Source organism: Haliotis cracherodii, unplaced genomic scaffold (genome assembly GCF_022045235.1).
Source record: "Haliotis cracherodii isolate W230 unplaced genomic scaffold, xgHalCrac1.p SCAF_11, whole genome shotgun sequence".
In the NCBI taxonomy this organism is placed as follows: domain Eukaryota; kingdom Metazoa; phylum Mollusca; class Gastropoda; order Lepetellida; family Haliotidae; genus Haliotis; species Haliotis cracherodii.
Genome location: NW_027266266.1, coordinates 7482328 through 7505695, shown reverse-complemented (window position 1 = coordinate 7505695; position 23368 = coordinate 7482328). Strand labels below are relative to the sequence as shown.

At 40.1% G+C, this 23368-nt stretch overlaps 24 non-coding genes across 24 annotated transcripts; all 24 read right to left on the bottom strand.

Moving 5' to 3' along the window:
- Positions 1 to 138: 138 nt before the first annotated feature.
- LOC139456599 (U1 spliceosomal RNA) lies at positions 139 to 303 on the bottom strand. The gene has a single exon (XR_011652548.1). It is a non-coding gene; the product is annotated as a U1 spliceosomal RNA (small nuclear RNA).
- Positions 304 to 1049: 746 nt separating this feature from the next.
- Positions 1050 to 1214, bottom strand: LOC139456612 (U1 spliceosomal RNA). The gene has a single exon (XR_011652560.1). It is a non-coding gene; the product is annotated as a U1 spliceosomal RNA (small nuclear RNA).
- Positions 1215 to 1961: 747 nt separating this feature from the next.
- LOC139456611 (U1 spliceosomal RNA) lies at positions 1962 to 2126 on the bottom strand. Its single transcript, XR_011652559.1, has one exon. It is a non-coding gene; the product is annotated as a U1 spliceosomal RNA (small nuclear RNA).
- A 746-nt stretch (positions 2127 to 2872) lies between these two features.
- Positions 2873 to 3037, bottom strand: LOC139456597 (U1 spliceosomal RNA). The gene has a single exon (XR_011652546.1). It is a non-coding gene; the product is annotated as a U1 spliceosomal RNA (small nuclear RNA).
- Positions 3038 to 3784: 747 nt separating this feature from the next.
- LOC139456609 (U1 spliceosomal RNA) lies at positions 3785 to 3949 on the bottom strand. Its single transcript, XR_011652557.1, has one exon. It is a non-coding gene; the product is annotated as a U1 spliceosomal RNA (small nuclear RNA).
- A 746-nt stretch (positions 3950 to 4695) lies between these two features.
- On the bottom strand, positions 4696 to 4860 carry LOC139456596 (U1 spliceosomal RNA). Its single transcript, XR_011652545.1, has one exon. It is a non-coding gene; the product is annotated as a U1 spliceosomal RNA (small nuclear RNA).
- Positions 4861 to 5608: 748 nt separating this feature from the next.
- Positions 5609 to 5773, bottom strand: LOC139456595 (U1 spliceosomal RNA). Its single transcript, XR_011652544.1, has one exon. It is a non-coding gene; the product is annotated as a U1 spliceosomal RNA (small nuclear RNA).
- A 746-nt stretch (positions 5774 to 6519) lies between these two features.
- On the bottom strand, positions 6520 to 6684 carry LOC139456617 (U1 spliceosomal RNA). The gene has a single exon (XR_011652564.1). It is a non-coding gene; the product is annotated as a U1 spliceosomal RNA (small nuclear RNA).
- A 745-nt stretch (positions 6685 to 7429) lies between these two features.
- Positions 7430 to 7594, bottom strand: LOC139456594 (U1 spliceosomal RNA). Its single transcript, XR_011652543.1, has one exon. It is a non-coding gene; the product is annotated as a U1 spliceosomal RNA (small nuclear RNA).
- A 749-nt stretch (positions 7595 to 8343) lies between these two features.
- LOC139456593 (U1 spliceosomal RNA) lies at positions 8344 to 8508 on the bottom strand. The gene has a single exon (XR_011652542.1). It is a non-coding gene; the product is annotated as a U1 spliceosomal RNA (small nuclear RNA).
- A 746-nt stretch (positions 8509 to 9254) lies between these two features.
- LOC139456634 (U1 spliceosomal RNA) lies at positions 9255 to 9419 on the bottom strand. The gene has a single exon (XR_011652580.1). It is a non-coding gene; the product is annotated as a U1 spliceosomal RNA (small nuclear RNA).
- A 748-nt stretch (positions 9420 to 10167) lies between these two features.
- LOC139456625 (U1 spliceosomal RNA) lies at positions 10168 to 10332 on the bottom strand. Its single transcript, XR_011652572.1, has one exon. It is a non-coding gene; the product is annotated as a U1 spliceosomal RNA (small nuclear RNA).
- A 746-nt stretch (positions 10333 to 11078) lies between these two features.
- Positions 11079 to 11243, bottom strand: LOC139456615 (U1 spliceosomal RNA). Its single transcript, XR_011652563.1, has one exon. It is a non-coding gene; the product is annotated as a U1 spliceosomal RNA (small nuclear RNA).
- A 745-nt stretch (positions 11244 to 11988) lies between these two features.
- LOC139456592 (U1 spliceosomal RNA) lies at positions 11989 to 12153 on the bottom strand. The gene has a single exon (XR_011652541.1). It is a non-coding gene; the product is annotated as a U1 spliceosomal RNA (small nuclear RNA).
- A 749-nt stretch (positions 12154 to 12902) lies between these two features.
- LOC139456591 (U1 spliceosomal RNA) lies at positions 12903 to 13067 on the bottom strand. Its single transcript, XR_011652540.1, has one exon. It is a non-coding gene; the product is annotated as a U1 spliceosomal RNA (small nuclear RNA).
- A 747-nt stretch (positions 13068 to 13814) lies between these two features.
- LOC139456590 (U1 spliceosomal RNA) lies at positions 13815 to 13979 on the bottom strand. Its single transcript, XR_011652539.1, has one exon. It is a non-coding gene; the product is annotated as a U1 spliceosomal RNA (small nuclear RNA).
- Positions 13980 to 14726: 747 nt separating this feature from the next.
- LOC139456589 (U1 spliceosomal RNA) lies at positions 14727 to 14891 on the bottom strand. The gene has a single exon (XR_011652538.1). It is a non-coding gene; the product is annotated as a U1 spliceosomal RNA (small nuclear RNA).
- A 747-nt stretch (positions 14892 to 15638) lies between these two features.
- LOC139456614 (U1 spliceosomal RNA) lies at positions 15639 to 15803 on the bottom strand. The gene has a single exon (XR_011652562.1). It is a non-coding gene; the product is annotated as a U1 spliceosomal RNA (small nuclear RNA).
- Positions 15804 to 16550: 747 nt separating this feature from the next.
- Positions 16551 to 16714, bottom strand: LOC139456635 (U1 spliceosomal RNA). The gene has a single exon (XR_011652581.1). It is a non-coding gene; the product is annotated as a U1 spliceosomal RNA (small nuclear RNA).
- Positions 16715 to 17462: 748 nt separating this feature from the next.
- Positions 17463 to 17627, bottom strand: LOC139456627 (U1 spliceosomal RNA). Its single transcript, XR_011652574.1, has one exon. It is a non-coding gene; the product is annotated as a U1 spliceosomal RNA (small nuclear RNA).
- A 747-nt stretch (positions 17628 to 18374) lies between these two features.
- LOC139456588 (U1 spliceosomal RNA) lies at positions 18375 to 18539 on the bottom strand. Its single transcript, XR_011652537.1, has one exon. It is a non-coding gene; the product is annotated as a U1 spliceosomal RNA (small nuclear RNA).
- Positions 18540 to 19286: 747 nt separating this feature from the next.
- LOC139456633 (U1 spliceosomal RNA) lies at positions 19287 to 19450 on the bottom strand. Its single transcript, XR_011652579.1, has one exon. It is a non-coding gene; the product is annotated as a U1 spliceosomal RNA (small nuclear RNA).
- Positions 19451 to 20198: 748 nt separating this feature from the next.
- Positions 20199 to 20363, bottom strand: LOC139456626 (U1 spliceosomal RNA). The gene has a single exon (XR_011652573.1). It is a non-coding gene; the product is annotated as a U1 spliceosomal RNA (small nuclear RNA).
- Positions 20364 to 22387: 2024 nt separating this feature from the next.
- On the bottom strand, positions 22388 to 22552 carry LOC139456622 (U1 spliceosomal RNA). The gene has a single exon (XR_011652569.1). It is a non-coding gene; the product is annotated as a U1 spliceosomal RNA (small nuclear RNA).
- Positions 22553 to 23368: the final 816 nt, after the last annotated feature.

Below are 23368 nucleotides of genomic sequence, written 5' to 3'. Positions count from 1 at the left end.
CAACTTTTCCGGAATAGTTTCAACACAGGCCAACACTTTCGTTAGGTTTCCAGGGGTTGGTTTGGACGCACACACAGTACATACATACCAACATCTCCAGATTAAATTCAACAGATATCTATTATTTGGTTTGATTTTCGGGGGGTGGCGCGGACGCACACTCCCCCACACATATAAATTACGTACTCGAGTCTCCCCCATTTGGGGAGATCGCAGAGGTCAGCCAAACCAAGGTGCAATGGAAAGGCCTCACCCTGGGAGAACCGATGCTGAGAACGGCAACCTCCCGTACCAGGTAAGTATGCTAGCTTACATTTTCAACACACTACTTCTTCTGGTAGGGGGTCTCACTCAACTGAGGTGACTTCAGCGACTTATCACAGATTGTTTAGAAACTACAGGTATTAACTATCCAGGACCACCAACAAGGCTTTCTGTAACAGTAACCCTTCTTATTTTGGTCCATATTATTTACTTTATTTCCTTCGAATTATCATACAGATAGATACTTTTTAAGCTGAACCTATCTGAGAGAGGCAAAATTTATATCATGTAGACGTACACCATACGTCTCTGTAGAAGTACATTATTTAACATGATACGTACGGAAAACGTATATAGCGCGGTTTTCCAATTCTCACATGATAGTAATAAGACCAATGTGAGGTCATACCCATCAGATTTTCACAAATGTCTAACTTTTTAAAGTAGGTTCCTATTAAGAGTACATAATAGCAGTTGAAATAGCAAATACCACTCCACATACAACCAATTTGGGCTATTTTGAAAGTGTCTTAACATAAATATAGAAACAACCAAATGATGAAACATTGATACACACACTCAGGTTAGCATTGACAGCTTGACCAGTGCAACTTCACTGGCCGTATTAAGAACACTAGTTGAGATAACAACTTTTCCAGAATAGTTTCAACACAGGCCAACACTTTCGTTAGGTTTCCAGGGGTTGGTTTGGACGCACACATAGTACATACATACCAACATCTCCAGATTAAATTCCAAAGATATCTATTAATTGGTTTAATTTTTGGGGGGTGGCGCGGACGCACACTCCCCCACACATATAAATTACGTACTCGAATCTCCCCCATTTGGGGAGATCGCAGAGGTCAGCCAAACCAAGGTGCAATGGAAAGGCCTCACCCTGGGAGAACCGATGCTGAGAACGGCAACCTCCCGTACCAGGTAAGTATGCTAGCTTACATTTTCAACGCACTACTTCTTCTGGTAGGGGGTCTCACTCAACTGAGGTGACTTCAGCGACTTATCACAGATTGTTTAGAAACTACAGGTATTAACTATCCAGTACCACCAACAAGGCTTTCTGTAATAGTAACCCTTCTTATTTTGGTCCATATTATTTACTTTATTTCCTTCGAATTATCATACAGATAGATACTTTTGAAAGCTGAACCTATCTGAGAGAGGCCAAATTTATATCATGTAGACGTACACCATACGTCTCTGTAGAAGTACATTATTTAACATGATACGTACGGAAAACGTATATAGCGCGGTTTTCCAATTCTCACATGATAGTAATAAGACCAATGTGAGGTCATACCCATCAGATTTTCACAAATGTCTACCTTTTTAAAGTAGGTTCCTATTAAGAGAACATAATAGCAGTTGAAATAACAAATACCACTCCACATACAACCAATTTGGGCTATTTTGAAAGTGTCTTAACATAAATATAGAAACAACCAAATGATGAAACATTGATACACACACTCAGGTTAGCATTAACAGCTTGACCAGTGCAACTTCACTGGCCGTATTAAGAACACCAGTTCAGATAACAACTTTTCCGGAATAGTTTCAACACAGACCAACACTTTTGTTTGGTTTCCAGGGGTTGGTTTGGACGCACACATAGTACATACATACCAACATCTCCAGATTAAATTCCAAAGATATCTACTATTTGGTTTAATTTTTGGGGGGTGGCGCGGACGCACACTCCCCCACACATATAAATTACGTACTCGAATCTCCCCCATTTGGGGAGATCGCAGAGGTCAGCCAAACCAAGGTGCAATGGAAAGGCCTCACCCTGGGAGAACCGATGCTGAGAACGGCAACCTCCCGTACCAGGTAAGTATGCTAGCTTACATTTTCAACACACTACTTCTTCTGGTAGGGGGTCTCACTCAACTGAGGTGACTTCAGCGACTTATCACAGATTGTTTAGAAACTACAGGTATTAACTATCCAGGACCACCAACAAGGCTTTCTGTAAGGGTAACCCTTCTTATTTTGGTCCATATTATTTACTTTATTTCCTTCGAATTATCATACAGATAGATACTTTTTAAGCTGAACCTATCTGAGAGAGGCAAAATTTATATCATGTAGACGTACACCATACGTCTCTGTAGAAGTACATTATTTAACATGATACGTACGGAAAACGTATATAGCGCGGTTTTCGAATTCTCACATGATAGTAATAAGACCAATGTGAGGTCATACCCATCAGATTGTCACAAATGTCTACCTTTTTAAAGTAGGTTCCTATTAAGAGAACATAATAGCAGTTGAAATAACAAATACCACTCCACATACAACCAATTTGGGCTATTTTGAAAGTGTCTTAACATAAATATAGAAACAACCAAATGATGAAACATTGATACACACACTCAGGTTAGCATTAACAGCTTGACCAGTGCAACTTCACTGGCCGTATCAAGAACACTAGTTGAGATAACAACTTTTCCGGAATAGTTTCAACACAGGCCAACACTTTCGTTTGGTTTCCAGGGGTTGGTTTGGACGCACACATAGTACATCCATACCAACATCTCCAGATTAAATTCAACAGATATCTATTATTTGGTTTGATTTTCGGGGGGTGGCGCGGACGCACACTCCCCCACACATATAAATTACGTACTCGAGTCTCCCCCATTTGGGGAGATCGCAGAGGTCAGCCAAACCAAGGTGCAATGGAAAGGCCTCACCCTGGGAGAACCGATGCTGAGAACGGCAACCTCCCGTACCAGGTAAGTATGCTAGCTTACATTTTCAACGCACTACTTCTTCTGGTAGGGGGTCTCACTCAACTGAGGTGACTTCAGCGACTTATCACAGATTGTTTAGAAACTACAGGTATTAACTATCCAGTACCACCAACAAGGCTTTCTGTAACAGTAACCCTTCTTATTTTGGTCCATATTATTTACTCTATTTCCTTCGAATTATCATACAGATAGATACTTTTGAAAGCTGAACCTATCTGAGAGGGGCCAAATTTATATCATGTAGACGTACACCATACGTCTCTGTAGAAGTACATTATTTAACATGATACGTACGGAAAACGTATATAGCGCGGTTTTCCAATTCTCACATGATAGTAATAAGACCAATGTGAGGTCATACCCATCAGATTTTCACAAATGTCTACCTTTTTAAAGTAGGTTCCTATTAAGAGAACATAATAGCAGTTGAAATAACAAATACCACTCCACATACAACCAATTTGGGCTATTTTGAAAGTGTCTTAACATAAATATAGAAACAACCAAATGATGAAACATTGATACACACACTCAGGTTAGCATTAACAGCTTGACCAGTGCAACTTCACTGGCCGTATTAAGAACACCAGTTCAGATAACAACTTTTCCGGAATAGTTTCAACACAGACCAACACTTTTGTTTGGTTTCCAGGGGTTGGTTTGGACGCACACATAGTACATACATACCAACATCTCCAGATTAAATTCCAAAGATATCTATTATTTGGTTTAATTTTTGGGGGGTGGCGCGGACGCACACTCCCCCACACATATAAATTACGTACTCGAATCTCCCCCATTTGGGGAGATCGCAGAGGTCAGCCAAACCAAGGTGCAATGGAAAGGCCTCACCCTGGGAGAACCGATGCTGAGAACGGCAACCTCCCGTACCAGGTAAGTATGCTAGCTTACATTTTCAACACACTACTTCTTCTGGTAGGGGGTCTCACTCAACTGAGGTGACTTCAGCGACTTATCACAGATTGTTTAGAAACTACAGGTATTAACTATCCAGGACCACCAACAAGGCTTTCTGTAAGGGTAACCCTTCTTATTTTGGTCCATATTATTTACTTTATTTCCTTCGAATTATCATACAGATAGATACTTTTTAAGCTGAACCTATCTGAGAGAGGCAAAATTTATATCATGTAGACGTACACCATACGTCTCTGTAGAAGTACATTATTTAACATGATACGTACGGAAAACGTATATAGCGCGGTTGTCGAATTCTCACATGATAGTAATAAGACCAATGTGAGGTCATACCCATCAGATTGTCACAAATGTCTACCTTTTTAAAGTAGGTTCCTATTAAGAGAACATAATAGCAGTTGAAATAACAAATACCACTCCACATACAACCAATTTGGGCTATTTTGAAAGTGTCTTAACATAAATATAGAAACAACCAAATGATGAATCATTGATACACACACTCAGGTTAGCATTAACAGCTTGACCAGTGCAACTTCACTGGCCGTATCAAGAACACTAGTTGAGATAACAACTTTTCCGGAATAGTTTCAACACAGGCCAACACTTTCGTTTGGTTTCCAGGGGTTGGTTTGGACGCACACATAGTACATCCATACCAACATCTCCAGATTAAATTCAACAGATATCTATTATTTGGTTTGATTTTCGGGGGGTGGCGCGGACGCACACTCCCCCACACATATAAATTACGTACTCGAGTCTCCCCCATTTGGGGAGATCGCAGAGGTCAGCCAAACCAAGGTGCAATGGAAAGGCCTCACCCTGGGAGAACCGATGCTGAGAACGGCAACCTCCCGTACCAGGTAAGTATGCTAGCTTACATTTTCAACACACTACTTCTTCTGGTAGGGGGTCTCACTCAACTGAGGTGACTTCAGCGACTTATCACAGATTGTTTAGAAACTACAGGTATTAACTATCCAGGACCACCAACAAGGCTTTCTGTAAGGGTAACCCTTCTTATTTTGGTCCATATCATTTACTTTATTTCCTTCGAATTATCATACAGATAGATACTTTTTAAGCTGAACCTATCTGAGAGAGGCAAAATTTATATCATGTAGACGTACACCATATACGTCTCTGTAGAAGTACATTATTTAACATGATACGTACGGAAAACGTATATAGCGCGGTTTTCCAATTCTCACATGATAGTAATAAGACCAATGTGAGGTCATACCCATCAGATTGTCACAAATGTCTACCTTTTTAAAGTAGGTTCCTATTAAGAGAACATAATAGCAGTTGAAATAACAAATACCACTCCACATACAACCAATTTGGGCTATTTTGAAAGTGTCTTAACATAAATATAGAAACAACCAAATGATGAAACATTGATACACACACTCAGGTTAGCATTAACAGCTTGACCAGTGCAACTTCACTGGCCGTATCAAGAACACTAGTTGAGATAACAACTTTTCCGGAATAGTTTCAACACAGGCCAACACTTTCGTTTGGTTTCCAGGGGTTGGTTTGGACGCACACATAGTACATCCATACCAACATCTCCAGATTAAATTCAACAGATATCTATTATTTGGTTTGATTTTCGGGGGGTGGCGCGGACGCACACTCCCCCACACATATAAATTACGTACTCGAGTCTCCCCCATTTGGGGAGATCGCAGAGGTCAGCCAAACCAAGGTGCAATGGAAAGGCCTCACCCTGGGAGAACCGATGCTGAGAACGGCAACCTCCCGTACCAGGTAAGTATGCTAGCTTACATTTTCAACACACTACTTCTTCTGGTAGGGGGTCTCACTCAACTGAGGTGACTTCAGCGACTTATCACAGATTGTTTAGAAACTACAGGTATTAACTATCCAGTACCACCAACAAGGCTTTCTGTAACAGTAACCCTTCTTATTTTGGTCCATATTATTTACTTTATTTCCTTCGAATTATCATACAGATAGATACTTTTTAAGCTGAACCTATCTGAGAGAGGCCAAATTTATATCATGTAGACGTACACCATACGTCTCTGTAGAAGTACATTATTTAACATGATACGTACGGAAAACGTATATAGCGCGGTTTTCCAATTCTCACATGATAGTAATAAGACCAATGTGAGGTCATACCCATCAGATTTTCACAAATGTCTAACTTTTTAAAGTAGGTTCCTATTAAGAGCACATAATAGCAGTTGAAATAACAAATACCACTCCACATACAACCAATTTGGGCTATTTTGAAAGTGTTTTAACATAAATATAGAAACAACCAAATGATGAAACATTGATACACACACTCAGGTTAGCATTAACAGCTTGACCAGTGCAACTTCACTGGCCGTATTAAGAACACCAGTTCAGATAACAACTTTTCCGGAATAGTTTCAACACAGACCAACACTTTCGTTTGGTTTCCAGGGGTTGGTTTATACGCACACATAGTACACACATACCAACATCTCCAGATTAAATTCAACAGATATCTATTATTTGGTTTGATTTTCGGGGGGTGGCGCGGACGCACACTCCCCCACACATATAAATTACGTACTCGAGTCTCCCCCATTCGGGGAGATCGCAGAGGTCAGCCAAACCAAGGTGCAATGGAAAGGCCTCACCCTGGGAGAACCGATGCTGAGAACGGCAACCTCCCGTACCAGGTAAGTATGCTAGCTTACATTTTCAACACACTACTTCTTCTGGTAGGGGGTCTCACTCAACTGAGCTGACTTCAGCGACTTATCACAGATTGTTTAGAAACTACAGGTATTAACTATCCAGGACCACCAACAAGGCTTTCTGTAAGGGTAACCCTTCTTATTTTGGTCCATATCATTTACTTTATTTCCTTCCAATTATCATACAGATAGATACTTTTTAAGCTGAACCTATCTGAGAGAGGCAAAATTTATATCATGTAGACGTACACCATACGTCTCTGTAGAAGTACACTATTTAACATGATACGTACGGAAAACGTATATAGCGCGGTTTTCGAATTCTCACATGATAGTAATAAGACCAATGTGAGGTCATACCCATCAGATTTTCACAAATGTCTAACTTTTCAAAGTAGGTACTTTTAAGAGTACATAATAGCAGTTGAAATAGCAAATACCACTCCACATACAACCAATTTGGGCTATTTTGAAAGTGTCTTAACATAAATATAGAAACAACCAAATGATGAAACATTGATACACACACTCAGGTTAGCATTAACAGCTTGACCAGTGCAACTTCACTGGCCGTATTAAGAACACTAGTTGAGATAACAACTTTTCCGGAATAGTTTCAACACAGGCCAACACTTTCGTTAGGTTTCCAGGGGTTGGTTTGGACGCACACACAGTACATACATACCAACATCTCCAGATTAAATTCAACAGATATCTATTATTTGGTTTGATTTTCGGGGGGTGGCGCGGACGCACACTCCCCCACACATATAAATTACGTACTCGAGTCTCCCCCATTTGGGGAGATCGCAGAGGTCAGCCAAACCAAGGTGCAATGGAAAGGCCTCACCCTGGGAGAACCGATGCTGAGAACGGCAACCTCCCGTACCAGGTAAGTATGCTAGCTTACATTTTCAACACACTACTTCTTCTGGTAGGGGGTCTCACTCAACTGAGGTGACTTCAGTGACTTATCACAGATTGTTTAGAAACTACAGGTATTAACTATCCAGTACCACCAACAAGGCTTTCTGTAACAGTAACCCTTCTTATTTTGGTCCATATTATTTACTCTATTTCCTTCGAATTATCATACAGATAGATACTTTTGAAAGCTGAACCTATCTGAGAGAGGCCAAATTTATATCATGTAGACGTACACCATACGTCTCTGTAGAAGTACATTATTTAACATGATACGTACGGAAAACGTATATAGCGCGGTTTTCGAATTCTCACATGATAGTAATAAGACCAATGTGAGGTCATACCCATCAGATTGTCACAAATGTCTACCTTTTTCAAGTAGGTTCCTATTAAGAGAACATAATAGCAGTTGAAATAACAAATACCACTCCACATACAACCAATTTGGGCTATTTTGAAAGTGTCTTAACATAAATATAGAAACAACCAAATGATGAAACATTGATACACACACTCAGGTTAGCATTAACAGCTTGACCAGTGCAACTTCACTGGCCGTATTAAGAACACCAGTTCAGATAACAACTTTTCCGGAATAGTTTCAACACAGGCCAACACTTTCGTTTGGTTTCCAGGGGTTGGTTTGGACGCACACACAGTACATACATATACCAACATCTCCAGATTAAATTCAACAGATATCTATTATTTGGTTTGATTTTCGGGGGGTGGCGCGGACGCACACTCCCCCACACATATAAATTACGTACTCGAGTCTCCCCCATTTGGGGAGATCGCAGAGGTCAGCCAAACCAAGGTGCAATGGAAAGGCCTCACCCTGGGAGAACCGATGCTGAGAACGGCAACCTCCCGTACCAGGTAAGTATGCTAGCTTACATTTTCAACACACTACTTCTTCTGGTAGGGGGTCTCACTCAACTGAGGTGACTTCAGCGACTTATCACTGATTGTTTAGAAACTACAGGTATTAACTATCCAGTACCACCAACAAGGCTTTCTGTAACAGTAAACCTTCTTATTTTGGTCGATATTATTTACTTTATTTCCTTCGAATTATCATACAGATAGATACTTTTTAAGCTGAACCTATCTGAGAGAGGCCAAATTTATATCATGTAGACGTACACCATACGTCTCTGTAGAAGTACATTATTTAACATGATACGTACGGAAAACGTATATAGCGCGGTTTTCCAATTCTCACATGATAGTAATAAGACCAATGTGAGGTCATACCCAGCAGATTTTCACAAATGTCTAACTTTTTAAAGTAGGTTCCTATTAAGAGCACATAATAGCAGTTGAAATATCAAATACCACTCCACATACAACCAATTTGGGCTATTTTGAAAGTGTTTTAACATAAATATAGAAACAACCAAATGATGAAACATTGATACACACACTCAGGTTAGCATTAACAGCTTGACCAGTGCAACTTCACTGGCCGTATTAAGAACACCAGTTCAGATAACAACTTTTCCGGAATAGTTTCAACACAGACCAACACTTTCGTTTGGTTTCCAGGGGTTGGTTTGGACGCACACATAGTACATACATACCAACATCTCCAGATTAAATTCAACAGATATCTATTATTTGGTTTGATTTTCGGGGGGTGGCGCGGACGCACACTCCCCCACACATATAAATTACGTACTCGAGTCTCCCCCATTTGGGGAGATCGCAGAGGTCAGCCAAACCAAGGTGCAATGGAAAGGCCTCACCCTGGGAGAACCGATGCTGACAACGGCAACCTCCCGTACCAGGTAAGTATGCTAGCTTACATTTTCAACACACTACTTCTTCTGGTAGGGGGTCTCACTCAACTGAGGTGACTTCAGCGACTTATCACAGATTGTTTAGAAACTACATGTATTAACTATCCAGGACCACCAACAAGGCTTTCTGTAAGGGTAACCCTTCTTATTTTGGTCCATATCATTTACTTTTTTTCCTTCGAATTATCATACAGATAGATACTTTTTAAGCTGAACCTATCTGAGAGAGGCCAAATTTATATCATGTAGACGTACACCATATACGTCTCTGTAGAAGTACATTATTTAACATGATACGTACGGAAAACGTATATAGCGCGGTTTTCCAATTCTCACATGATAGTAATAAGACCAATGTGAGGTCATACCCAGCAGATTGTCACAAATGTCTACCTTTTTAAAGTAGGTTCCTATTAAGAGAACATAATAGCAGTTGAAATAACAAATACCACTCCACATACAACCAATTTGGGCTATTTTGAAAGTGTCTTAACATAAATATAGAAACAACCAAATGATGAAACATTGATACACACACTCAGGTTAGCATTAACAGCGTGACCAGTGCAACTTCACTGGCCGTATTAAGAACACCAGTTCAGATAACAACTTTTCCGGAATAGTTTCAACACAGACCAACACTTTCGTTTGGTTTCCAGGGGTTGGTTTGGACGCACACATAGTACATACATACCAACATCTCCAGATTAAATTCCAAAGATATCTATTATTTGGTTTAATTTTCAGGGGGTGGCGCGGACGCACACTCCCCCACACATATAAATTACGTACTCGAATCTCCCCCATTTGGGGAGATCGCAGAGGTCAGCCAAACCAAGGTGCAATGGAAAGGCCTCACCCTGGGAGAACCGATGCTGAGAACGGCAACCTCCCGTACCAGGTAAGTATGCTAGCTTACATTTTCAACACACTACTTCTTCTGGTAGGGGGTCTCACTCAACTGAGGTGACTTCAGCGACTTATCACAGATTGTTTAGAAACTACAGGTATTAACTATCCAGGACCACCAACAAGGCTTTCTGTAACAGTAACCCTTCTTATTTTGGTCCATATTATTTACTTTATTTCCTTCGAATTATCATACAGATAGATACTTTTTAAGCTGAACCTATCTGAGAGAGGCCAAATTTATATCATGTAGACGTACACCATACGTCTCTGTAGAAGTACATTATTTAACATGATACGTACGGAAAACGTATATAGCGCGGTTTTCCAATTCTCACATGATAGTAATAAGACCAATGTGAGGTCATACCCATCAGATTTTCACAAATGTCTACCTTTTTAAAGTAGGTTCCTATTAAGAGCACATAATAGCAGTTGAAATAACAAATACCACTCCACATACAACCAATTTGGGCTATTTTGAAAGTGTTTTAACATAAATATAGAAACAACCAAATGATGAAACATTGATACACACACTCAGGTTAGCATTAACAGCTTGACCAGTGCAACTTCACTGGCCGTATTAAGAACACCAGTTCAGATAACAACTTTTCCGGAATAGTTTCAACACAGACCAACACTTTCGTTTGGTTTCCAGGGGTTGGTTTATACGCACACATAGTACACACATACCAACATCTCCAGATTAAATTCAACAGATATCTATTATTTGGTTTGATTTTCGGGGGGTGGCGCGGACGCACACTCCCCCACACATATAAATTACGTACTCGAGTCTCCCCCATTCGGGGAGATCGCAGAGGTCAGCCAAACCAAGGTGCAATGGAAAGGCCTCACCCTGGGAGAACCGATGCTGAGAACGGCAACCTCCCGTACCAGGTAAGTATGCTAGCTTACATTTTCAACACACTACTTCTTCTGGTAGGGGGTCTCACTCAACTGAGCTGACTTCAGCGACTTATCACAGATTGTTTAGAAACTACAGGTATTAACTATCCAGGACCACCAACAAGGCTTTCTGTAAGGGTAACCCTTCTTATTTTGGTCCATATCATTTACTTTATTTCCTTCCAATTATCATACAGATAGATACTTTTTAAGCTGAACCTATCTGAGAGAGGCAAAATTTATATCATGTAGACGTACACCATACGTCTCTGTAGAAGTACACTATTTAACATGATACGTACGGAAAACGTATATAGCGCGGTTTTCGAATTCTCACATGATAGTAATAAGACCAATGTGAGGTCATACCCATCAGATTTTCACAAATGTCTAACTTTTCAAAGTAGGTACTTTTAAGAGTACATAATAGCAGTTGAAATAGCAAATACCACTCCACATACAACCAATTTGGGCTATTTTGAAAGTGTCTTAACATAAATATAGAAACAACCAAATGATGAAACATTGATACACACACTCAGGTTAGCATTGACAGCTTGACCAGTGCAACTTCACTGGCCGTATTAAGAACACTAGTTGAGATAACAACTTTTCCGGAATAGTTTCAACACAGGCCAACACTTTCGTTAGGTTTCCAGGGGTTGGTTTGGACGCACACACAGTACATACATACCAACATCTCCAGATTAAATTCAACAGATATCTATTATTTGGTTTGATTTTCGGGGGGTGGCGCGGACGCACACTCCCCCACACATATAAATTACGTACTCGAGTCTCCCCCATTTGGGGAGATCGCAGAGGTCAGCCAAACCAAGGTGCAATGGAAAGGCCTCACCCTGGGAGAACCGATGCTGAGAACGGCAACCTCCCGTACCAGGTAAGTATGCTAGCTTACATTTTCAACACACTACTTCTTCTGGTAGGGGGTCTCACTCAACTGAGGTGACTTCAGTGACTTATCACAGATTGTTTAGAAACTACAGGTATTAACTATCCAGTACCACCAACAAGGCTTTCTGTAACAGTAACCCTTCTTATTTTGGTCCATATTATTTACTCTATTTCCTTCGAATTATCATACAGATAGATACTTTTGAAAGCTGAACCTATCTGAGAGAGGCCAAATTTATATCATGTAGACGTACACCATACGTCTCTGTAGAAGTACATTATTTAACATGATACGTACGGAAAACGTATATAGCGCGGTTTTCCAATTCTCACATGATAGTAATAAGACCAATGTGAGGTCATACCCATCAGATTGTCACAAATGTCTACCTTTTTCAAGTAGGTTCCTATTAAGAGAACATAATAGCAGTTGAAATAACAAATACCACTCCACATACAACCAATTTGGGCTATTTTGAAAGTGTCTTAACATAAATATAGAAACAACCAAATGATGAAACATTGATACACACACTCAGGTTAGCATTAACAGCTTGACCAGTGCAACTTCACTGGCCGTATTAAGAACACCAGTTCAGATAACAACTTTTCCGGAATAGTTTCAACACAGGCCAACACTTTCGTTTGGTTTCCAGGGGTTGGTTTGGACGCACACACAGTACATACATATACCAACATCTCCAGATTAAATTCAACAGATATCTTTTATTTGGTTTGATTTTCGGGGGGTGGCGCGGACGCACACTCCCCCACACATATAAATTACGTACTCGAGTCTCCCCCATTTGGGGAGATCGCAGAGGTCAGCCAAACCAAGGTGCAATGGAAAGGCCTCACCCTGGGAGAACCGATGCTGAGAACGGCAACCTCCCGTACCAGGTAAGTATGCTAGCTTACATTTTCAACACACTACTTCTTCTGGTAGGGGGTCTCACTCAACTGAGGTGACTTCAGCGACTTATCACTGATTGTTTAGAAACTACAGGTATTAACTATCCAGTACCACCAACAAGGCTTTCTGTAACAGTAAACCTTCTTATTTTGGTCGATAATATTTACTTTATTTCCTTCGAATTATCATACAGATAGATACTTTTTAAGCTGAACCTATCTGAGAGAGGCCAAATTTATATCATGTAGACGTACACCATACGTCTCTGTAGAAGTACATTATTTAACATGATACGTACGGAAAACGTATATAGCGCGGTTTTCCAATTCTCACATGATAGTAATAAGACCAATGTGAGGTCATACCCAGCACATTTTCACAAATGTCTAACTTTTCAAAGTAGGTACTTTTAAGAGTACATAATAGCAGTTGAAATAGCAAATACCACTCCACATACAACCAATTTGGGCTATTTTGAAAGTGTCTTAACATAAATATAGAAACAACCAAATGATGAAACATTGATACACACACTCAGGTTAGCATTAACAGCTTGACCAGTCCAACTTCACTGGCCGTATCAAGAACAATAGTTGAGATAACAACTTTTCCGGAATAGTTTCAACACAGGCCAACCCTTTCGTTTGGTTTCCAGGGGTTGGTTTGGACGCACACACAGTACATACATATACCAACATCTCCAGATTAAATTCAACAGATATCTATTATTTGGTTTGATTTTCGGGGGGTGGCGCGGACGCACACTCCCCCACACATATAAATTACGTACTCGAGTCTCCCCCATTTGGGGAGATCGCAGAGGTCAGCCAAACCAAGGTGCAATGGAAAGGCCTCACCCTGGGAGAACCGATGCTGAGAACGGCAACCTCCCGTACCAGGTAAGTATGCTAGCTTACATTTTCAACACACTACTTCTTCTGGTAGGGGGTCTCACTCAACTGAGGTGACTTCAGCGACTTATCACTGATTGTTTAGAAACTACAGGTATTAACTATCCAGGATCACCAACAAGGCTTTCTGTAACAGTAACCCTTCTTATTTTGGTCCATATTATTTACTTTATTTCCTTCGAATTATCATACAGATAGATACTTTTTAAGCTGAACCTATCTGAGAAAGGCCAAATTTATATCATGTAGACGTACACCATACGTCTCTGTAGAAGTACATTATTTAACATGATACGTACGGAAAACGTATATAGCGCAGTTTTCCAATTCTCACATGATAGTAATAAGACCAATGTGAGGTCATACCCAGCACATTTTCACAAATGTCTAACTTTTCAAAGTAGGTACTTTTAAGAATACATAATAGCAGTTGAAATAACAAATACCACTCCACATACAACCACTTTGGGCTATTTTGAAAGTGTCTTAACATAAATATAGAAACAACCAAATGATGAATCATTGATACACACACTCAGGTTAGCATTAACAGCTTGACCAGTCCAACTTCACTGGCCGTATCAAGAACAATAGTTGAGATAACAACTTTTCCGGAATAGTTTCAACACAGGCCAACACTTTCGTTTGGTTTCCAGGGGTTGGTTTGGACGCACACACAGTACATATATATACCAACATCTCCAGATTAAATTCAACAGATATCTATTATTTGGTTTGATTTTCGGGGGGTGGCGCGGACGCACACTCCCCCACACATATAAATTACGTACTCGAGTCTCCCCCATTTGGGGAGATCGCAGAGGTCAGCCAAACCAAGGTGCAATGGAAAGGCCTCACCCTGGGAGAACCGATGCTGAGAACGGCAACCTCCCGTACCAGGTAAGTATGCTAGCTTACATTTTCAACACACTACTTCTTCTGGTAGGGGGTCTCACTCAACTGAGGTGACTTCAGTGACTTATCACAGATTGTTTAGAAACTACAGGTATTAACTATCCAGTACCACCAACAAGGCTTTCTGTAACAGTAACCCTTCTTATTTTGGTCCATATTATTTACTTTATTTCCTTCCAATTATCATACAGATAGATACTTTTTAAGCTGAACCTATCTGAGAGAGGCCAAATTTATATCATGTAGACGTACACCATACGTCTCTGTAGAAGTACATTATTTAACATGATACGTACGGAAAACGTATATAGCGCGGTTTTCGAATTCTCACATGATAGTAATAAGACCAATGTGAGGTCATACCCATCAGATTTTCACAAATGTCTAACTTTTCAAAGTAGGTACTTTTAAGAGTACATAATAGCAGTTGAAATAACAAATACCACTCCACACACAACCAATTTGCGCTATTTTGAAAGTGTCTTAACATAAATATAGAAACAACCAAATGATAAATCATTGATACACACACTCAGGTTAACATTAACAGCTTGACCAGTCCAACTTCACTGGCCGTATCAAGAACACTAGTTGAGATAACAACTTTTCCGGAATAGTTTCAACACAGGCCAACACTTTCGTTTGGTTTCCAGGGGTAGGTTTGGACGCACACACAGTACATACATATACCAATATCTCCAGATTAAATTCAACAGATATCTATTATTTGGTTTGATTTTCGGGGGGTGGCGCGGACGCACACTCCCCCACACATATAAATTACGTACTCGAGTCTCCCCCATTCGGGGAGATCGCAGAGGTCAGCCAAACCAAGGTGCAATGGAAAGGCCTCACCCTGGGAGAACCGATGCTGAGAACGGCAACCTCCCGTACCAGGTAAGTATGCTAGCTTACATTTTCAACACACTACTTCTTCTGGTAGGGGGTCTCACTCAACTGAGCTGACTTCAGCGACTTATCACAGATTGTTTAGAAACTACAGGTATTAACTATCCATTACCACCAACAAGGCTTTCTGTAACAGTAACCCTTCTTATTTTGGTCCATATTATTTACTTTATTTCCTTCCAATTATCATACAGATAGATACTTTTTAAGCTGAACCTATCTGAGAAAGGCCAAATTTATATCATGTAGACGTACACCATACATCTCTGTAGAAGTACATTATTTAACATGATACGTACGGAAAACGTATATAGCGCGGTTTTCGAATTCTCACATGATAGTAATAAGACCAATGTGAGGTCATACCCATCAGATTTTCACAAATGTCTAACTTTTCAAAGTAGGTACTTTTAAGAGTACATAATAGCAGTTGAAATAACAAATACCACTCCACATACAACCACTTTGGGCTATTTTGAAAGTGTCTTAACATAAATATAGAAACAACCAAATGATGAATCATTGATACACACACTCAAGTTAGCATTAACAGCTTGACCAGTCCAACTTCACTGGCCGTATTAAGAACAATAGTTGAGATAACAACTTTTCCGGAATAGTTTTAACACAGGCCAACCCTTTCGTTTGGTTTCCAGGGGTTGGTTTGGACGCACACACAGTACATACATATACCAACATCTCCAGATTAAATTCAACAGATATCTATTATTTGGTTTGATTTTCGGGGGGTGGCGCGGACGCACACTCCCCCACACATATAAATTACGTACTCGAGTCTCCCCCATTTGGGGAGATCGCAGAGGTCAGCCAAACCAAGGTGCAATGAAAGGCCTCACCCTGGGAGAACCGATGCTGAGAACGGCAACCTCCCGTACCAGGTAAGTATGCTAGCTTACATTTTCAACACACTACTTCTTCTGGTAGGGGGCCTCACTCAACTGAGCTGACTTCAGCGACTTATCACAGATTGTTTAGAAACTACAGGTATTAACTATCCAGTACCACCAACAAGGCTTTCTGTAACAGTAACCCTTCTTATTTTGGTCCATATTATTTACTTTATTTCCTTCCAATTATCATACAGATAGATACTTTTTAAGCTGAACCTATCTGAGAAAGGCCAAATTTATATCATGTAGACGTACACCATACGTCTCTGTAGAAGTACATTATTTAACATGATACGTACGGAAAACGTATATAGCGCGGTTTTCCAATTCTCACATGATAGTAATGAGACCAATGTGAGGTCATACCCATCAGAGTGTCATAAATGTCTAACTTTTCAAAGTAGGTACTTTTAAGAATACATAATAGCAGTTGAAATAACAAATACCACTCCACATACAACCACTTTGGGCTATTTTGAAAGTGTCTTAACATAAATATAGAAACAACCAAATGATGAATCATTGATACACACACTCAGGTTAGCATTAACAGCTTGACCAGTCCAACTTCACTGGCCGTATTAAGAACACTAGTTAAGACGACAACTTTTCCGGAATAGTTTCAACACAGGCCAACACTTTCGTTTGGTTTCCAGGGGTTGGTTTGGACGCACACACAGTACATACATATACCAACATCTCAAGATTAAATACAACAGATATCTATTATTTGGTTTGATTAACGGCGGGGTGGCGCGGACGCACACTCCCCCACACATATAAATTACGTACTCGAGTCTCCCCCATTTGGGGAGATCGCAGAGGTCAGCCAAACCAAGGTGCAATGGAAAGGCCTCACCCTGGGAGAACCGATGCTGAGAACGGCAACCTCCCGTACCAGGTAAGTATGCTAGCTTACATTTTCAACACACTACTTCTTCTGGTAGGGGGTCTCACTCAACTGAGGTGACTTCAGCGACTTATCACAGATTGTTTAGAAACTACAGGTATTAACTATCCAGTACCACCAACAAGGCTTTCTGTAACAGTAACCCTTCTTATTTTGGTCCATATTATTTACTTTATTTCCTTCGAATTATCATACAGATAGATACTTTTTAAGCTGAACCTATCTAAGAGATGTCAAATTTATATCATGTAGACGTACACCATACGTCTCTGTAGAAGTACATTATTTAACATGATACGTACGGAAAACGTATATAGCGCGGTTTTCCAATTCTCACATGATAGTTATAAGACCAATGTGAGGTCATACCCATCAGATTTTCACAAATGTCTAACTTTTCAAAGTAGGTACTTTTAAGAATACATAATAGCAGTTGAAATAACAAATACCACTCCACATACAACCACTTTGGGCTATTTTGAAAGTGTCTTAACATAAATATAGAAACAACCAAATGATGAATCATTGATACACACACTCAGGTTAGCATTAACAGCTTGACCAGTGCAACTTCACTGGCCGTATCAAGAACACCAGTTCAGATAACAACTTTTCCGGAATAGTTTCAACACAGGCCAACCCTTTCGTTTGGTTTCCAGGGGTTGGTTTGGACGCACACACAGTACATATATATACCAACATCTCCAGATTAAATTCAACAGATATCTATTATTTGGTTTGATTTTCGGGGGGTGGCGCGGACGCACACTCCCCCACACATATAAATTACGTACTCGAGTCTCCCCCATTTGGGGAGATCGCAGAGGTCAGCCAAACCAAGGTGCAATGGAAAGGCCTCACCCTGGGAGAACCGATGCTGAGAACGGCAACCTCCCGTACCAGGTAAGTATGCTAGCTTACATTTTCAACACACTACTTCTTCTGGTAGGGGGTCTCACTCAACTGAGGTGACTTCAGTGACTTATCACAGATTGTTTAGAAACTACAGGTATTAACTATCCAGTACCACCAACAAGGCTTTCTGTAACAGTAACCCTTCTTATTTTGGTCCATATTATTTACTTTATTTCCTTCCAATTATCATACAGATAGATACTTTTTAAGCTGAACCTATCTGAGAGAGGCCAAATTTATATCATGTAGACGTACACCATACGTCTCTGTAGAAGTACATTATTTAACATGATACGTACGGAAAACGTATATAGCGCGGTTTTCGAATTCTCACATGATAGTAATAAGACCAATGTGAGGTCATACCCATCAGATTTTCACAAATGTCTAACTTTTCAAAGTAGGTACTTTTAAGAGTACATAATAGCAGTTGAAATAACAAATACCACTCCACATACAACCACTTTGGGCTATTTTGAAAGTGTCTTAACATAAATATAGAAACAACCAAATGATGAATCATTGATACACACACTCAAGTTAGCATTAACAGCTTGACCAGTCCAACTTCACTGGCCGTATTAAGAACAATAGTTGAGATAACAACTTTTCCGGAATAGTTTTAACACAGGCCAACCCTTTCGTTTGGTTTCCAGGGGTTGGTTTGGACGCACACACAGTACATACATATACCAACATCTCCAGATTAAATTCAACAGATATCTATTATTTGGTTTGATTTTCGGGGGGTGGCGCGGACGCACACTCCCCCACACATATAAATTACGTACTCGAGTCTCCCCCATTTGGGGAGATCGCAGAGGTCAGCCAAACCAAGGTGCAATGAAAGGCCTCACCCTGGGAGAACCGATGCTGAGAACGGCAACCTCCCGTACCAGGTAAGTATGCTAGCTTACATTTTCAACACACTACTTCTTCTGGTAGGGGGCCTCACTCAACTGAGCTGACTTCAGCGACTTATCACAGATTGTTTAGAAACTACAGGTATTAACTATCCAGTACCACCAACAAGGCTTTCTGTAACAGTAACCCTTCTTATTTTGGTCCATATTATTTACTTTATTTCCTTCCAATTATCATACAGATAGATACTTTTTAAGCTGAACCTATCTGAGAAAGGCCAAATTTATATCATGTAGACGTACACCATACGTCTCTGTAGAAGTACATTATTTAACATGATACGTACGGAAAACGTATATAGCGCGGTTTTCCAATTCTCACATGATAGTAATGAGACCAATGTGAGGTCATACCCATCAGAGTGTCATAAATGTCTAACTTTTCAAAGTAGGTACTTTTAAGAATACATAATAGCAGTTGAAATAACAAATACCACTCCACATACAACCACTTTGGGCTATTTTGAAAGTGTCTTAACATAAATATAGAAACAACCAAATGATGAATCATTGATACACACACTCAGGTTAGCATTAACAGCTTGACCAGTCCAACTTCACTGGCCGTATTAAGAACACTAGTTAAGACGACAACTTTTCCGGAATAGTTTCAACACAGGCCAACACTTTCGTTTGGTTTCCAGGGGTTGGTTTGGACGCACACACAGTACATACATATACCAACATCTCAAGATTAAATACAACAGATATCTATTATTTGGTTTGATTAACGGCGGGGTGGCGCGGACGCACACTCCCCCACACATATAAATTACGTACTCGAGTCTCCCCCATTTGGGGAGATCGCAGAGGTCAGCCAAACCAAGGTGCAATGGAAAGGCCTCACCCTGGGAGAACCGATGCTGAGAACGGCAACCTCCCGTACCAGGTAAGTATGCTAGCTTACATTTTCAACACACTACTTCTTCTGGTAGGGGGTCTCACTCAACTGAGCTGACTTCAGCGACTTATCACAGATTGTTTAGAAACTACAGGTATTAACTATCCAGTACCACCAACAAGGCTTTCTGTAACAGTAACCCTTCTTATTTTGGTCCATATTATTTACTTTATTTCCTTCCAATTATCATACAGATAGATAGATTTCCATTGCACCTTGGATTGGCTGACCTCTGCGATCTCCCCAAATGGGGGAGACTCGAGTACGTAATTTATATGTGTGGGGGAGTGTGCGTCCGCGCCACCCCCCGAAAATCAAACCCAATAATAGATATCTGTTGTATTTAATCTTGAGATGTTGGTATATGTATGTACTGTGTGTGCGTCCAAACCAACCCCTGGAAACCAAACGAAAGTGTTGGCCTGTGTTGAAACTATTCCGGAAAAGTTGTCGTCTTAACTAGTGTTCTTAATACGGCCAGTGAAGTTGGACTGGTCAAGCTGTTAATGCTAACCTGAGTGTGTGTATCAATGTATCAGAGGCAAAATTTATATCATGTAGACGTACACCAGACGTCTGTGTAGAAGTGCATTATCTAACATGATGAGTACGGAAATCGTATATAGCGCGGTTTTCCAATTCTCACATGATAGTAATAAGACCAATGTAAGGTCATACCCATCAGATTTTCACAAATGTCTACCTTTTTAAAGTAGGTACTTTTAAGAGTACATAATAGCAGTTGAAATAACAAATACCACTCCACATACAACCACTTTGGGCTATTTTGAAAGTGTCTTAACATAAATATAGAAACAACCAAATGATGAATCATTGATACACACACTCAGGTTAGCATTAACAGCTTGACCAGTGCAACTTCACTGGCCGTATTAAGAACACTAGTTGAGATAACAACTTTTCCGGAATAGTTTCAACACAGACCAACCCTTTCGTTTGGTTCACTTGGTTTGATGCAGAAGAATATATATACCAATATTTTCGGAATAAACATACGAGATAACAACTAGATGATGGCGGGGACGCACACTTCTCTTAACAGATAAATTACCTGCTCGAATCTCCCCAATTTGGGACATTCATTTTAGATCACTACAGATATCTTTGCCTAGGATTTACAGAGAATATACATAATCGCTTCACATGAAATTGTAGGATGGTCGTTGTCTCATATAAGCCCTTCACATTGACACAGTACTGTATTACTATCAAACCGCACTTGGAGTACACACAGTACTATCACATCCAGAGATTGTTCTACTGTCACGAAATGTTTGTGTGTTTGTTGAGATAGGCTGCATTATCAATACAATATTACTCACTCGATTTTCGGTTATAGTTTTCATGAAGACTATCGCTGTTTTGTGTCACTTCATTACGTTCAGCGACACTTGCCGTTGTTATTCTATTAAACGAGTATCTGTGAGAAGCTATGTCACAAGAAATATACGTACAACACACGTACGTGTTTTCCATACACGCCATACGTGCAGAATACGTACAACATACGAACGTGTATATGTCCGAATCAGATCTATTAACAGACAACGGGAAGATGACAAAACTATGTGACAGATTCTTTTTAATTTTCAAAACCTGAAATTCATTACTAAGTAGACACAAGTTTATAGAAAACAACTTCTTTATTATACTGTAAAAGCATTATTTCGGTACAGATCGTTATACCGTTGTCGCGCAAGACTAAACATGAATATGATACAGAATTACATATTGAAGGTGAAAGATTAAAAGTAACAATTACCATACATGTGAAGAATAACATGAGTATGTAAACTAATAACAATATTGTTTTTTTTAGTCATACATAAACACGTATATACATAATACATATCACACTGGTCATCCAAATATACGAAAACGTGTGTGAAAACTAACTGAAATCAAACAGTTCTACATAAACTAACTTTCTACCCTCCCCGATAACTTCTTTCCTATTATGCAGGTTTAGTGGGGTTTTCTGTTTTCGAATTGAGTTTTTCAGGGGTTAGCGCGGACGCAGACCCCCACACATATAAATTACGTACTCGAGTCACCCGCATTTGGGGTGATCGCAGGGGTCAGCCAAACCGAGGTGCAATGGAAAGGCCTCGCCCTGGGAGGACCGCCTTGCGGATCACGGTAACCTCCCGTACCAGGTAAGTATGCTTTACCGAAGCCACAATTAAGTATTAATACTTGGTTGGATTATTCTCACTTGGGGTGTTGCGGCAAATATATTGAATCCTGTATAAAAAGCATAGAGAGCAGTGAAAAACATTATTTACGTAATTAAAAATACAAAACAACTGTGAATTTTGTGGTATTTAACGTTTTAAAAAACACTGTTCAATCTGCGTATTAAATCCTGTTTCTATAGAAACATAACAGATATTCTTGTAAAGACACGGCGTACGTATTCTGTCTTATCTCCGCACAGGGATGCGAGGGGGAAACATTCGGTGAAGGATACGCGAATCCATGAAGCTGACATCCGATATTCATCTACCTTAACTGATTAACGCCAACCCCACTTTAACATGTCTCTCTGTTTCACAACATATGTCATGAATACCGTGATAGCTAGCTATACACTCAGAGTCGAAGTCTTTCGAAGGCACATAACCGATGCAGCGCTGTTCAGAGCTTGCACACAAGGAAATGTGAAGGTCACTTACATCGGCCAATCAAATCCTCGCCCGCGAACCTTTATGGTCGCATTCAGTGTGTGTCTCTTCAGCCTCAACACGAGGTGTGGAGCTCCAAGACAGTAGTCAGGCTATGGTTTCATCATTGAATTACGTCTTCAATTCACAAAACCAAGGAGACGTTTGAAGTCATGGTGGCACCGAGGTAACGAAATGCAGGGAACTTCAGGCTGCACTGTGAATGGGTTTCATTCGATGCGACACTGTAAGAGAAGAAAAAGTATTCGGATATATATATATATATATATATATATATATATATATATATATATAAT